This window comes from Daphnia magna, unplaced genomic scaffold (genome assembly GCF_020631705.1).
Source record: "Daphnia magna isolate NIES unplaced genomic scaffold, ASM2063170v1.1 Dm_contigs021, whole genome shotgun sequence".
Classification (NCBI taxonomy): domain Eukaryota; kingdom Metazoa; phylum Arthropoda; class Branchiopoda; order Diplostraca; family Daphniidae; genus Daphnia; species Daphnia magna.
In genome coordinates, this window is record NW_025533118.1 from 1,093,088 (window position 1) to 1,107,921 (window position 14,834).

The 14,834-nt window shown below is 35.9% G+C and overlaps 1 long non-coding RNA gene across 2 annotated transcripts; it reads left to right on the plus strand.

The window, feature by feature from the left end:
- The first annotated feature begins 278 nt into the window (after positions 1–278).
- On the plus strand, positions 279–12,695 carry LOC116933197. Of its 2 annotated transcripts, XR_006652572.1 has the most exons (10): positions 279–814; positions 1,360–1,580; positions 2,414–3,986; positions 4,489–4,610; positions 5,642–5,792; positions 5,861–6,074; positions 9,936–10,348; positions 10,532–10,757; positions 10,819–12,498; positions 12,563–12,695. It is a non-coding gene; the product is annotated as an uncharacterized LOC116933197 (long non-coding RNA). The 2 variants fall into 2 exon arrangements; XR_006652571.1 differs by lacking the exons at positions 279–814; positions 1,360–1,580; positions 2,414–3,986 and having other exon boundaries at positions 4,118–4,610.
- Positions 12,696–14,834: the final 2,139 nt, after the last annotated feature.

Here is a 14,834-nt window from a genome sequence, read left to right on the forward strand (position 1 = left end):
GAGCATTTTTTACAATCATGAAATGCCTACGTGCTACCTGGGGTTTGAAAAGAACATACGTGCGCTATCTCTACCTCACATCGATAGAGCCAATCTTGTTGTATGGTTGTTCCCTTTGGGCTCTTTTCCTTAATACTAAGTGCGGACTTAAAACAATCAGAACAAGTCAACGTACGTTTTTAAGAGCGATCACAAAATCTTCCAAGACAGTATCAACTGATGTGCTACTTGTTTTAGCAAACGTTCACAGCAGCGGTAACCTACTTTAATGTAAGTATTTCAGTAGGAAATTTCCTACTGATTGATTAAGTAGGTCGAAAATCTACTTAATTTGCAATTTTCTTACTTAAAACGAGTTTCCCAAGTCACTTACTGTAAATTGCAAATACTTATATGTGGTTATGCTACTTACACTTACCATCCCACTTATAAATAAGATGGAAAATGGCATTTTAAGTATGAAACATTCGAAATAAGTATGCTTTAATTTAAGTATCTTTATTCAAGTTTTGCGAAACATACTTTACCCATTTTTAATACTTCCATTTAAAAGCTGTACCAAAATTAAGTATCGTTTCCCCAAATTTAAGTACTTTTTATACCATATAAGTTCTTTAGTTAAGTACCTTGCACAGTAAAGCAGGTTGACTAAATCAAAGTCGTTAAAATTGCAAGTATCTTGTAACTCTGACGAATTTTGATGATCAAACACTACTCATGAATTGTCAATTGAAAATCCAACAACTTTTTTTGAACACATCAAATTCCATCACAGGAATACCGGGAATTCTATAATGTTGCACTGTTAAAAAAGGTAATGATTTTCGGTAGATAATTGAACATTATTCTTTCTATCTTTTTCTATTTCAACTAAGAAAACGATATTTAATTTAATCAAATTAATATTAGTATAAATTTATTCAAATTATAACTATAAACTTAAAAAATTTTATCAATCGGTGGTGTTTGATTACAGAATTTCAGCACGTAAAATCAAATGATACCATTTCTTAAAAATTTTTCCAAAAATTTTTCTATCACCCAACAGACCTTTATAGTATTTGACGCAATGTTTGCAACTCATCGTGTAGCTCAGTGGTAAAGCATCGGATTGCGATTTAAAAGGTCTGATGTTCGAATCCCGTGGTATACGGCATTTTGTTTTCATTTCTGAACCCCATTTATGGATATACCTTAATTACCACAACAAATTTTGATATGATAGAAGTCATTTGCTGAATTTTTTACTAAAGATTATATAATTGCCCTATAGAAAAAAAAGTGTGCGAATGAATTTTAAGTAGGCTAGACCCATTATTGAGCCTACTTAACTACTTACAACATTCTTACATGAAACAGGTTTTTTTAGTAGGAAATCTCGTGTAAGTATGGGCGGAATTTAAGTATCCAAAGCCATGTAAGAGATCCTGGCACCTCTTAAGTAGGAAACAATAAGTAGGGAGCCGCTGCTGTGTTGTTCTCCTGGATCTACGAGTCACGCAGATCATCATTCTTAGATGTAGGACAACATGGTCGTGTTCTCTAGTTCTTCTCTCGAATGGCTGCTGAAGCATTTTCCGGTGAGTAATACAGTACCCGCCCTTAGTATCCGAACGCCAGGGCCATTTAATCCAGCGTCTTATGGCGCATAGTGTGTAGCGCGGATAGGGAAATGGTTAATAAAAATTTAAATAAAGCTGCAAAAAAATTTTCTAGTGAAAAATAAACAATAAGCTATCCAGTACAATTTTGTTTTTAATTTTTTACCTACAAGATTTGTTGACTAGCATGTTAATCATCAAATATCAGAACACCGCTTCGCCCTATGGGGTGCCAAATGACACAGGGGCACGTTTTATGATTTTTTTTGTTTTGCACAAACAAAAATATTTTTTGATTCACCAAATTATGCAGTTAAATTGTATATTCATTATGCTATATCTCCGTATCTGTTATTATACTAAAACTTAAATAGTTTAGGAAAGGGAATTTTCTTACGTGGAGAGAGTACTAAGTTTTATCCGTAAAACATAGTTTGCCTCGTTTCCACTTGAGGCGCTGGATACGTGTTTTCTTTTTTTATGAGGGACATTCATCTGCATGTTTTTCAGAACGAAAAATAAAGAATCGCCTTTCGCTTTTCAAGGCGTGAATCCAGCGCCTCTAGTGGAAACGAGGTAAATTATGTCTGACGGGAAAGCGGCGTTCGGATGTTTGATGACAAGCATGCTAGTCACCAAATATTGTAGGTAAAATATTTAAAAAATTGTACTGGATAGCTTATTGTAATTTAACACTAGACAATTTTTTTGTTGCTTTGCTAAGACGCTGGGTTAAATGGCTCCAGCGTTCAGTTACTAAGGGCGTTATATCATCCAAGTTCGAAGCCACTGCACTGTCAAATTCCACCAAGGTACCCCCGTGGTCAAATCTTTTTGAGTCAGTCCATCTAGAAAACAATATCTCCCTGTATCTATCCGTGCCGAACGTAAAACGTATTTTCATCAGCCACAGCTGCGCTTCTAACTCGAACCGGTGTTCTGTGCTGTCCACAGATCACCAAGTAATCCTGGAAATTGAAAACGTTACACTACCTACGAATGTCAACGAGCCACAAACTATACAAATCGCGGTCCACCAGGCTCTGAAAAAAGCCAAAACAACTGATTCGAAGTACACACGGGTAGAGCAAGTATCGTCAGCTCCCTCATCATTCTCATTCACTCGACCACTTCGCAAACTGTTCAGCTTGCAGATTTCTAATCTTGTATCCCTAGCAGTAGTTGAAGTTAAAACTGTTCTACTGATCGGTAGTAGTACAAATTCCTTGCCTAGTATGACCTTCTCTAGAGGATGTAGTTGTCCAGAAGTAAGTGGTGCTGGCTCCTCAGAGAATTTTCTCCCATCCAAATCAAACGTACGGAACGAAATCCGCCAACAGATTGTAGAGTTATATGGAACCGGGAATGGGCCAAATTGGCATCCGGGTCAATTACCTGGTCCTTCTTCCCAGACGTTAAATCCGCGGAAGCTATGTCAAGCAACCCACCATTAGGCCAGGTAAGCCAAATTGTTTCAGGACCCTCACTTCTAAACTCCCACCAGTTCCGCTTCAAATTCTCGATTTCATCTGCATGCGCGTATGGCCAGCCGGTTGAAACCATGGAAAACTTTTTATTTCACTGTCCCTTGTTTTCCCAGCCTCGCATCGCTTTGAAGTCAATCTGCCAAGCGAACCTATAGTATGGTTTGGCCACCAAGTCTAGCTATCATACCCGCAGTCACAGATATTTGGAAAGCAATGAGTACGTTCATCCATAGTACAAAGTGCCTACGTTGGCAAATCTCTTGATTCTTTAATTACTATCTCTTTTTTTGTCTCCACAATTCTCACTCCCAACACCCTAGAACTATTATCTTAGCACACTGTAACTGTGACCAAGGCTTTCTGTGTGGTTGAGGCTATAGCGGAGGCCGTCGGCTGGCGGTCTTGAAGGTTCAACCAAGCCGGGAAGACTCTGCAGGCCGTACTAGAATTTGTCATGTTCACCCGATCAGTATGGCGTAAGCAGGCCCAGTTTTCAAAAATATAATTTGTAAAAAATTTAATCAGCCTCGTATCCATGGCATCCAACGATTTTGCCTAACTTTGCTAACTTTATAGTTGCCTTTAAATCCAGTCAAAAATATTACACTACGATCGGTTCTGACATGTGATTTATGTAAATAATCGCCCTGTTTATCGGTAAATACATTCCGGGCAGTACTCCCCCATAGGAGCTGAGCCCAGTTTAAAAAAAAATACCTTTGTCAAGTGAATGGGCAACGAAGATTCACACCACTGGTTATAGAAAGAGCTTCTCTTTCAAATGAATATTAAAAAACTTACCTTGTTTCTTAATTGACGTTTGTAGCAGAAGGCATCAGCTAATATGCACACTACACGGTGTGTGAGGTAACGCGGGAGACGGGAAATTGAAATAAAAGTATGAAAGCATTTGCTTTTCCATAAAATACTTAACGAAAAGTTACTTTTTTACAAAGAAATATTTAAATAAAAATAAAGTAGACTGACTTATGGCACTTTATTTGTTAAAAGTACTTTATTCCTTTAAGAACACTTATCTAAAAACGTTTACAATTTTTTGAAGTATGTTAAATGTGATTAGTATAGTTATTTTAGTTTAAGTATGGTAAAAACGAATAAAAGTATGTAATTTTTGTATTTCAGTGCGCTAAAATCACTACTTAAATTTTAAAGTACTGTTCAGTGTACAGAAAACACTTAAATGTCCAAAAATAAGTACTCTTCAACCGCTGTGTTTTATCTCGTTGTTTTTTTCTTAGACTGGGTTAGTTGTCTACATATTGTCCTTGTTGGTACAGACAACCAGCATATTGTACACATTATGTTGTTTGATCTTATTAAGACAAGAGTTATGTGTGCATTGATTAAATTTCTTGGTCTTGCTTTGATTTTCCTGTTAGTGGATTTAGGTCGGAATACAAATCATCTAGTTTGGTGCAGTTCAACTTCTATGACGATGCAAAAGTGCCATTTTGACCGGGATGACTATTTCAACCGTAATTATTTACAGCTAAATGACTATGTAAGTTACAACGTCAGAAGCGATGTAGGGGAGAGTGGGGGCAATTGATACACTTTTTGGTTTTTTGTATTTCTTGAAAAAAAAACTAAAAAATTTATTATAAAAATTATATAGAATTGTAGCCTATTATCTCAGCTACTAAACGATATTTTTTTTATGAGAAAAGATTAATTTTAATAGTAGTAAATTGTAAAAAACTGAGGTCGCTTCGAGTGTTTCAATTGCCATGGTAGCAGGGCAATTGAAACGGTGTGTCGACGCAATTCCAACGTGGGTTTTCCCATAAGGAAGCTTCTTCATACCCACATAAAATGAAAATCACGATATCTCAGCAGCCACAACTGCTAGTGTGATAAAATTTTACCATTAGGTACAATGTGATATACAGATTTTTAAAATATGCTTAAAATAGATCGTAATTTAGTTTAAAATATTTAAATAATTAAATTTAAAAAAAAACATTAAGCAACATGCTTTTTAAAATAAATCCCAAACAGCGAATACAAGTATTATACTTGTGTTAACATGATGATTTACATTTGTTTAAATGAATTACGTCAAATACTTGCAAAAAAAATGCAACCACTCGCAGACAGGGAATATAAACAAAGTGTTTCAATTGCCCTGCAATAGGGTCATCGTTACATTTAATTATTTAAAATTATTTAAGAGTGCAGGGAAAAATTAAATGACATTAAATTGTAGAAAAATGAATTGCAAATCATCTGAAACTAATTTTATTACTAAAACGTAGCGTTTTAGGGGTTAAAACAAAAAAATTTAAAACGCAAATTTAACAGACGGAGAACAAAAAACAGTTTTTTCGAGATATCTTAAAAAGTTTTGAATAAAAAAACTCGTAAATTTTTCTAAACTTGTAAACCCCTTCATTCTATTAACCCTAATTTTTTCAAGCAAATTCCTCTTATACGGCGAGAGAAACAATTTTTGTTTCAATTGCCCTGTGTCTCAATTGCCCCCACTCTCCTCTACCGAATTTTGATCCAACGCGTGATGAATTATGCGATTAGGGCCGAAGCCCAAAATTGGTTAAGGAATATTCCCAGATAGACTTGGTCCATTGTTTTGATTTTCTATCAGAAAAAAGAAATCGACGACCAATGCATATTGCCTTTATCGGCGATTTAACAGTTCGCCAATTTTATTTTTACTTTCCTTGGGGTAAGTTGTTAGTTTATAAAGTTCTGTTACCGTACCTTAACATAAATTTATTTTATGTTGTTATACAGTTGATTCCAGACTACGATAGGGCAAAAAGTATCAAGAAGACGGCCTTCGCACAATTTGTTTTTCATGATGACGGGAATGTAACGAGTCGTATTGTAGACAACCTTCTTGTCTCCTTTTACTGGCGAAATTTAATAAGAAATGATCTGATAGCCGACTTTAAAAGATGGGCTTCTACGGAAAATATCAACCAAGTACCCGACTTCATCTTCTTCGGTGGGTATTCGTAATTCACAAGCCTTTACATTATTTGGATTTGTTACATTATGATATTTTTTTTATTACTTTGTTTGAAGAAAATTATCTTTTGTAGAATTCAATTTTTTTATTGTTTATATTAAATATATTTTTAATGTTTAAGTTTGCTTATAGGGTAGAGTGGGGCTAGTTGGCAGGAGGGCAAGTTTGCAATTCCTAATTTAGAAGAATTGTGTGAAAGAGGTTTTATTGAAATAATTCATAGTCAAAGATGTTTATCGTGTGCACATTTGTGCAAAGTTTTATAAATTTATCCCAAATCGTTTAGGAAATAGAAAATAACGAAATTTTTTGCGTCAAATCCACAATAGTTGCGTGCTTGGTATTCATCAATTTTATCTTTTCTTGGTATGCATATAATTTTAAAAAAATATTTGTTTTATAGAAAATTGTGTCCTCTATTGAACTGTAACAATGGATTTGTTTTAATCAATTATAAAGGAGTAATAAAATTTTTATTTGAATAAACCCTGGGTTGGGGCAAGTTGATACATTTCAACATGGGGCATGTCGGCATAGGAATTATACATGCATATGTATAGTACATGGCCTGTCAAAATGTCAGGGAATTGTAAGTCGAATTTTTGCTAGATATGACTTATGGTGAACAGTGGTATGCATTAGAGGACAAAATTTGGCACATTTTAGGTGTTTCACTTTCTCCGATGTTCACCTGTGAAGTGTTTGCCTGAATTATGTAGGGGAGAGTGGGGGCAATTGATACGCTTTTTGGTTTTTTGTATTTCTTGAAACAAAAACTGAATAATTTAATATAAAAATTATATAGAATTGTAGCCTATTATCTCAGCTACTAAAGGATATTTTTTTTTATGAGAAAAGATTAATTTTAATAGAAGTAAATTGTAAAAAACTGAGGTCGCTTCGTGTGTTTCAATTGCCATGGTAGCAGGGCAATTGAAATGGTGTGTCGACGTAATTGCAACGTGGGTTTTCCCATAAGGAAGCTTCTTCATACCCACATAAAATGAAAATCACGATATCTCAGCAGCCACAACTGCTAGTGTGATCAAATTTTACCATTAGGTACAATGCGATTTACAGATTTTTAAAATATGCTTAAAGTAGATCGTAATTTAGTTTAAAATATTTAAATAATTAAATTAAAAAAAAACCATTAAGTAACATGCTTTTTTTAATAAATCCCAAACAGCGAATAAAAGTACTATAGTTGTGTTAACATGATGATTTACATTTGTTTAAATGAATTACGTCAAATACTTGCAAAAAGAATGCAACCATTTGCAGAGAGGGAATATAAACAAAGTGTTTCAATTGCCCTGCAATAGGGTCATCGTTACATTTAATTATTTAAAATTACTTAAGAATGCAGGGAAAAATTAAATGACATTAAGTTGTAGAAAAATGAATTGAAAATCATTTAAAACTAATTTTATTAATAAAGCGTAGCGTTTTAGGGGTTAAAACAAAAAAATTGAAAATGCAAATTTAACAGACGGAGAACAAAAAACAGTTTTTTCGAGATATCTTAAAAAGTTTTGAATACAAAAACTCGTAAATTTTTCTAAACTTGTAAACCCCCTCATTCTATTGACCCTAATTTTTTCAAGAAAATTCCTCTTATACGGCGAGAGAAACAATTTTTGTTTCAATTGCCCTGTGTCTCAATTGCCCCCACTCTCCTCTATATTATTTTTTATTTTTTGCATTTAAGGCTATTAATCTTTATGTAAGTTATCACAACTTGTTTCTGAGTTTCCCACTCTAAAATAACTATAGGATTTTTGTTTGTTGTAATGTTTTTCTAGTTTGTTTACAACATCAACATTTCACTGAAATCCGTATTTGAAATACATGGGGCCAACTTACCCCACTACCACTGCCAACTTACCCCGTTAGTGGGGCATGTAGGCAAATTCTTTTTAGCTTTTTGAACGTTGATTTCGATATGAATTTTTAAACGTAGATCAAATTAAAAAATAGCACAAGAAAGCTGATTATCCGAGCTTTCTTTTACATTTTTTGGGTGTCAAAATCTGAAAATTAAAGAAACCAGAGAAGAAATTTAAAAAATTGTACCAACTAGCCCCACCCTCCCCTACTTGGACAGGATATCAATATCAATGTCCCATTGCATTTGGTTACGCAATCCTATATTACCCACACTCAAATGAAATGAGCAGAGTAGAAGTTTTACTGATTCAGTTAAATTAGGGGACTAAAGGCTAGTTTCTTTGTCAAAGCAAATCAAAATGCACATTGTAAATTTTGGATTGGTATTTTTTCTCTTCTGTTGGCCACCATTGGGTACAGCGAAATGAAACTTGCTACTTTTTAGTAGAAGTCGCTACCATTCGTCTACGATAAGGTATATATTGAAAACCAATCCTCAACTAACTAAAAGTAATCAAAATTACTTACCTTTTCGCTACCTTTTTGGCTCTACTACACTGTTATTAATGCCTCACATTTTTCGAGACGTGTAACCCTCGGAAATCGGGTTACGAGGGAAGGTAGATTTAATCTACGAAAGTTGATAAGCAGAATACGTATCGAAAATTGTGCGCCAGAACCCTCAAAAGGTAACGATTAGAAATATTACTTTTATCTATAAACCCAAAATTTGTGGGGTATTATAGGTACGGAATGAAAAAAGTTTAGTTAGCCACGAGACTCGAACACTAGATGTTTCGAATCCTACTCCACTGCTTTACCACTAAGCTACATTCGATGAAAACCCAATGGAAAACATCTCTAGAAATATAATTAAAGTCGGTTAGGTGATAGAAAAATTTAGGGGGAAATTTTTTAAGATATGGTAACATTCGATTTTACGTGCTGAAAATCTGTTTTCGAACATCGCCGATTCATAAAATTTGTGAAGTTGATAAATCTAACTTGACTAAATTGATGTAATTTTAAAAAATTAAATGAGCAACCCAAAACAATAGTATGTGTTTTATTGGTGTAAAAGAAAGCTTGATTTTGGGTCCCATTATTTCACACACCTCAAGAATTTGATATGATTTGAAGTATTACTTCTCACTGCGGAAAATTTTTCTTTATTTGTAAGATTATCGAACTGTATTATTCTATAACAAAGTCCAGCTTTTACTAATTGAAAAAAGACCAGATAATTTTCAAATTGCTCAGAATCTCTTAAAACTGAAGAATTTTATGTCTATCAGTTTCATCCTGCCTCTTTTCGTTCCTGTTTGTATGTAGACTACTTTTACGAATAAAATACCTCCGTCGTTTCTTCGAAAATATCTTTAAAGGGAAAGATATTATGTATAGAAATAGGATCTACCTGAAACTATCGATTATCGGTATCAACTTTATACCGAAAATCGTTAGATTTTTTAACAACTAGATTTTCCGCGACGATCTACCTGAAACTGTGAATTATTTCTTACGAAAAGTAGCACATAACGCTTAAAGATACCAGCTAATGATTATCGGCAGTAATCATCTACCGAAAATCGTTACCTTTTTTACAGTGTACTACTAACGGTAGCCGAAAAGTAGAAAAAAGGTAGAAAGCAAAAACTGATAGTGTAGACCTAATTTAGAGGAGAGAGGGCCAATTGAAACGTTTTGCGTATTTTGTGCCCCCCCCCATCTCACTAAAATACTTATTGAATTCAACCAAAAAATATATAGTTGAGTAGCAAACTATCTTAGCTACACATCGTTTTTTTTTATTACGCAGATCTCACTAGTTGTAAACTGTAAAAAACTAGAGACAACTCAAATTTTAAAACCGGAAAAATGTTGAGGCAATAGGAGTGTAAAGCAAATTTTTTTAATGGTTGCATCTTATCAAATTCGTTGAACTAGAAAAGGTTGCCGATCATGTTGCTGTAGTTAGAATCAGAGTTGAAAGAAGCTCACCGATTTTGGAGCGCGCTCAGAGCTATCCGCTCACACCCGTAAAACGAGTGCGGAAGGCGAGCGCGCTCGCGTTTTTTGGTGAGCGGCGAGCTAGAGCCGCTCTATTTTAAAAATCACGAGCTAGAGCGGGAGCGGATGAGTCACGAGCGGAAGCTCGTGACCGTGGCACCATCTATCAGCCAATATTTTCACCAAGTGTAATTCGTCAATTCCAAAGCAGAAAACAGGAGGCTGACCTCTAAATCTAAGGCAATGGAAATGGCAAGTGCAAATATAAGTCAAGGCATGGCTGACCAAATCACGCTATCAGCCTCTGATGGCTCTGAATCTGAATCAGAATCAAATCATGCAAATTCCTCGTAAGTAAAAAAAATTATTTTCATAGTGAATCAATGTAATGTTTTCCAATGTTGTGTGGCTGACTGGCTGTATGTATCGTTTTTGGCCTGTATCCCTGATTCCCTTTCCCTGTATGGTCGTATCTAATTCATTTGTCTATTTTTAAATTCTCCTTATCGTAAATTCCTCTTCTCATGTTGAAGTTGAAAATGGAAACACCGGGGGAAAAAACCAACAAGCTGAAATGAATCTAGAATTAAATTGCCATCCAACTATTTCTAATTCATGTACGACAAAAAAGATGGCAAAGGCTTTTTAGTTAAATGCCTCATAGGTCACAAGACAAAGCCAAAGTTTAATAAAAAAGGCGAGATTGAACTTCTGACTATTACCAACAATTCTGGCTACAATTCCAAGAGGCACATAGGAGTAAGTTGTTTTCTATCGTACTCATCCATTCTGAAAAAATTCTAATTTTTGTTCGTTCTAGACAATACACCCTACACACCTAACAGAATTTAACTCTGCTTGGCAAATAAGAAACCAAGAACCAAGCGTAGAGAGACAGTCATCTAATCCTGTTCAGGCTAGACTCTCTACCACGAGAAAAGTAAAAAAGACTAATAAGTCTTCTATATAAAGAATCATTTGGATAGTTCTTGGAAGTATAAGCAGATTAGAACACAGGAAGATTTGAACAAAGCTATCCTGATGAGTATTTCTTTACATTAGTCATAGTCTTTTCTCATCTCATCTCATCCCCAACTAAATAAAATTATTCTTAGTTAGTCTTTACTCTTTCAATTTAACTTTTAAAGTTAACAAGATTTTCAAGTTAAAGTAAATAAAAATTCAATTTTTTAAAAAAGCTTTAACTGAAATTCAAAAATGTGAAGTACTACATGTATTCAATTATAATACACCTGTTAAAATGGAATATGAATATGATAAACGGAAATTTTCAGTGAACGTCCAGCGACAAAATTTTGAAGGCTGAAAAAGAGCTTTTGCGAGTGGCTCGCGCTCTTTTTTTCAAATGGTGAGCGGAGAGCGCGAGCTGCTCGTTTTACGGGTGTGAGCGGATAGCTCTGAGCGCGCTCCAAAATCGGTAAGCTTCTTTCAACTCTGTCTTTAAGTTCTATTGATAATGGTTTGTTCTAAAAAGAAAAGAAAAAAATTTGCTGTTTTAAAAACAACAAAGAATAAAATACTCTGTCAGAATACTCAAATATAATCACATTTGCAGAAAGACTAGAATCTTACTTTTACCGTCAACAAAAAGAACGGTCAAGAAATTTTGACAGGTATAAGAAATCTGTCTACTTCCAAATGGGATGAGTCAAAGAAGATTTTGTACCAGGCCAATATCTACTTGATGTGGGGGAAAAGCGTTTTGGCGACCTTTCTACTAGATTTCGGCTAAATTGTAGTTGTTTTTTAGTCCAACTAAATGATCTCCAACTTAAACCATTTTGCCGTTAATCGTCTTCGTTCTCAGCTCAACTCTTCTCAGCATGATTTTACGTTTGCGTTAACACTGATAAATTGTGGTTGCGGTTTTCGTACGCAAATATTTTCTAATACCGGTGGAAGAGGGACGTACGTTTTTTACCGACGAAAATCCGTTTTACATTTTAGAATACGAAAATCGTTGGGGTTTTTTTCAGACGATAATAGTACTACTTTTATTTGAATGAAATTTCATAAAAATTTTAGTTTTTTGAGGAAATAGCTACCTATAGATAATCTCAAACCCGAGTCTCAAACCCAAGTCTCCCGCATCGCAATCAGAAATCAGTCCACGATGCCAACCATTGTTAAACATATGTGTCCAACGCCATCTGTGTGCATAATGGGCAACCATGTACAGCCCTTGTACGTGGCTCTATTGCTTTTTTGTTCTGCTACCGTACACATGTTTTCTCTCTCTCTCTGCATCTCTCTATCAAAGTAGTGATCTCCAACTATTCATTCAGGTACTTAATAAAAGATCATAAGTGTGTTTCTCAATTGTGTTATAGCTAATTCAAACAGGTTATGGGCCCAGGTTAACCGATATTTTTTTCTTAGTAAGTTAAAAAAAAAAAAAAAACACCAAACTCAACCACGTTGAACAACTCAGTGGCACAATTGTTCTTCTGCCTCCCATTGTAGAATCGAAATAGTAGAGGTACTTCACACATAATTACTTGCCAATATGTGATTGATTGCCCACTAATCATTTATATGCACAGACTTAAGGGACGTTACTACTATGACTGAATCAAAAATTCCCAAACTTAGCCATATCGAGCAGTTCAATGGCACAAACTTTCAATTGTGGAAGTACAATTGCTGGCTCGTTCTTGACCAAAGTGATTTACTTGATATAGTAGAGGTATTTCACACATAATTATTTGACAATATGTGATCGATTGCCCACTAAAATTTAACAATACTTACTGTTCTCAGGGGAAGTCCAAGTTACCCCAACCAATTGTTAACGAAGACGGAGTTACCACTAATAGCACCCTTATCAAAGAATGGAAGAAGTGTGACACAACTGCTCGAGTTATTCTTATGGCAACTATCACCCCAAAAGAACAACAGGCGTTCGTTAATTGCAAGTCAGCATTTACCATTTGGAAGAAACTTGCAGCACAGTACTTGCAAAATGCTTCTGCAAGCACACATGTGCTACAAGCAAGTTTCTTCAACTACCAATATGTCAGTGAACATAGTATGATGACTCACATCACGGCAATAGAAAATCTTGCTCGACCGTTGGAAGACCTAGGGCAACCAATGTCTGAATCCCAAATTATTACCAAGATCGTGTCTACACTGTCGTACAAATTCAGAGGTTTCATGACCGTATGGGACAATCTTTCTGCAAAAGAGAAGACGATGCCCCAACTTATTACCAAATTGATGAATGAACAACATAGAAACACTTGCTCATCCCCTCTCTTAGAGAAGTCTTCTATGAAAGCCCCAAAGCTGAAGCCTTTACAGCTACTAAATCGTATAATTTCAGGAACAATCAACATCAAGACACGTCAAGAAACTATAAGCAACAAAAAGTTCTATGTGAATATTGGGGAAAGGCTGGCCACACGGAAGCAGAATGTTGAAGACGCATAAACGAAGAAAATGGAACCCCAGACGTAATATATTCATACTGTAAATGCTATGATCACACTGAATCAATATGTCAAAAGAAAATCAGACACGAAAGGAATCATTCTAAAAGAAAGACAAGCAATGCTAAACTCTGCCTATCTAATAACCTACCTTTTGCGCTTGGAGCAAGTACCAGACAACTTACAAAAGGAGGATGGTATGCCGATTCAGGAGACACACATCACATGTGTGAGGAAGAGTCCATCATGCACAACTACATTCCCACCACATCGACTTCGTGGACTGTAAATGGAATTGGTGGAATCCAACTGATTGTTCGCGGACAAGGAAGTGTACATGTCACTACTACAGTATGTGATACGATGCACTCGGCCATACTACATGACGTGTTGCATGTGCCTGGTCTAGACACAAATTTGTTGTCGATCGCTTCAGTCACTGATCGTGGAATTGATGTTCATTTTAAAAACCAAAATGTAACTAAAACCAAAATGTAAAAACCAAAACAAGAAAAATCACCGAAGACCCTGAATCCACTAAGAAAAACTTCGCTTTCATCGCGCACACTGCCACAGCAAGTAAGGATTCACTCTTCAAGTGGCACCAACGTCTCTCCCATACCAACTACCGAACGATTATCAAAATGGTGGATGAAGAATTAGTCGACGGAATCAACTTGCAGGACCGCATTACTCCCCCCAATGTTTGCACTGGTTGTGCCTATGGCAAAATGCATCGCCTCCCTTTTAAATCCGGGCGGAATCGAGCCAAACAAGTTGGAGAACTTATCCATTCGGATGTATGTGGCCCCATGCAACAACCATCACCAACCGGCTCTAGGTACTACGTCACCTTTAAAGATGATTTCAGTGGGTATCGAGTAATATACTTCCTTCAACTTAAATCTGAAGTTTTCCAGTCCTTCAAGCTTTTCGTGTGTCGTTTGCGGAGTGAAACGAAGAAACTTGTACACACACTCCGAACAGACGGAGGCGGGGAATTTACAAGTAATGATTTTTGCGCATGGCTCACTAGAAAAACTATCCGGCATGAGATTAGCCAAGCACATACGCCGCAACACAATGGCGTCTCTGAACGAGACCATCGCACAATTGGAGAAGCTGAACGCAGTTCAATGCACATGAAGGGTGTTCCACTTGAACTCTGGGCGGAGTCTTACAGCTGCGCCATCTACACACTCAACCGCACACTATCCAGCTGTGCCCAACTTACACCCTATCAATTATGGTTCGGCAGAAAACCAAATATTTCACATTTAAGAATAGTTGGCACTGAGGCCTATGTCCACATCCCTGACTGTGAACGTCGCAAGCTGGAGCCAAAGAGTATCAGATGCATATTTGTAGGCTACTGTGACAATAC